Consider the following 2,265-nt stretch of genomic DNA (forward strand, 5'->3'; position numbering starts at 1 on the left):
GGGCAGGGCAGGGCAGGGCAGGGCAGGACTTCTCTGTTAATGGTTGGCTTTTCTTAGCCCAGCTCCTATTTTTGTGATAGTCCTCAGTCTCCTCCTAGACATTATTGATCAAGCCTCTGCTTTCTCCTACCCTTTTTTAAAATTATTTTTTAAATTATTGAATATTTCCTTTATTTACATTTCAAATGTTATCCCCTCTCCTGGTTTCCCCTCTGGAATCCCCCTATCTCATTCTTCCCTCCCTCTCCTAGCTTTCTTATACTATTTTTTCTTTCCCTCTTTGACTTTCTCTCCATACTGAAAATCTTATGTATGCAACTGCTCCATTACTGACTTCCACCACAGCATGTCCCCTTTGTTTCCCATGTTATTTTTTTGTTTCCATTGTCATACTATTTTTCCCCCTGTAGCCTTTTCTTTCTTTCTCAATTGCCTTATTTTTTTTTAAACTTTTTTCCCTTGTTTTTGAGGGTGATGGCCTGTGGTCCTTGGCTAACCATTCCTCTTTACTCATGGACATTAAAACATTCAGGCACTGGCTGGAGAGTTTTCCTTTTAGGTCACTTACTGGTATTTTTTTTTTATTAGTGCATACAAAATATACAGAATAATTGATTGGTCTTATTGTGATATCTTTATACATATAAAATATTTTGATCATATTAATCCCCAAACCATTTGGTCCCTCTTCTCCTGTCCTCTTCCTTCTTTTCTTTTCCAAATCAAATATTGCTATTATTCTATTGAAAAATATTTGATATCTTATATAAATGCTTAATGAAATATTTGGAATAAAAATAAGACCTGGGTTTACTTCACAATAATATGGGGAGACAGGGAGCAGAAATGAAGACTGTCACGGTCCTCATGAAAAGAGTACATGGCAGTATACTGTGGTACCTTTTCTTGTACGTCTACTCATAACCCCCTGTAGAATTGTCCCAGTTCCTGCCTAGGGTAGGCAGCTTCCAAACAGCACTGAGAGGCACCATGGGTGACTGCAGCAAGCTCCCAGGCTGCTGTGTAATAGTTTTAAAATTTGGGGGAAATGTATCAATATCTGTCAGTCATAGATACTCATGAGCAGTTGCTTGGCAGTTGCTTGGGCTTTTAGAAGACCCAAGACCTGCTTTTGCATGCATTCAATGTCTCATTGATATCAAATTACCTTTCTTACGTATGAAATTTTTTGGTAGCCTCTGGTTTCTCTGTAGTCCCCTAAAGAACACTTCAACCTCAAGATGTTTCCATCTTGGGGTTACAACTCAGAGGGGGTGTCAGGGCAGTTGAAACTAGGGCAGAGAGATGAGGCTTCTCTGAAAAGAAGGCAGCTGTGGCATCAGCAAGGAGACTGCAGATCTGCAAAGCAGTAAGTGTTACAGGGTGCTAGGTCAGCTTGTCCATGATGGCGTGTCCTGGAGGCTGGCATCAGAGCAGGCTTGTAGCCTAGTCAAGAGAAGTCACTTTTTATTGGAACTAGAGAACAGAGTTTCTCTGTGATGCATTGTGTGCTAGACCTCTGTATAGCAGGAATGAGAGTTACAGTTGTCCTTAGTGGAATGTGACCTTTGCACGCACACATGGAGCCATGCTTAGGAAGGCCTGAGCTCACTTAATACTTGTCTGTCACCATTTTTTGTGGTACATGTGGTGTGTGTGTGTGTGTCAGCTAGAGGTTGGTGTCAGATGTCTTTCTTAATTACTTTCTACCTTACATATTGAGTCAAACACTCACACTAGACCCAAAGGTAGGCATTTAAGTTAGACTGGCTGGCTGGTGTGCCTCCAGGAGCTGTAACCCCACCCCTCTGGGGTTACAGATGTAAGCCACTGTGCCAGGCTTTTATGTGGATGCTAGGGATCTGAGCTCAGGTCTTCACGTTTGAGCAGCCATCCCTCAACCTCCACAGTCTTTATCTTAATCAACATCATCTTCTCATTCTCCTACTCTTCTTCTTCTCCTTCTTCTTCTTCATCTTCTTCATCATCATCTTCTTCTTCTTTTCTTCCTTCCTTCTTTCCTTCCTTCCGTTCTTTCTTTCTCTCTTCCATTCTCTTTCTCTCTCCCTCTATTTCTTATTCTTTCTTTCTTTCTTTCTTTCTTTCTCTCTCTCTTCTTCTCTTTCTTTCTTTCCTTCTCTCTTTCTCTCTCTTTCTCTTTCTCTCCTTCTCTCTTTCTCTCTCTCTTTCTTTCTCTCTCTCCCTTTCTTTCTCTTAGTTTCTTTCTTTCTTTCTTTCTTTCTCTCTCTCTCTTTCTTTCTCTTT

Source organism: Micromys minutus, assembly GCF_963924665.1.
Source record: "Micromys minutus genome assembly, chromosome: 1".
Classification (NCBI taxonomy): Eukaryota; Metazoa; Chordata; class Mammalia; order Rodentia; family Muridae; genus Micromys; species Micromys minutus.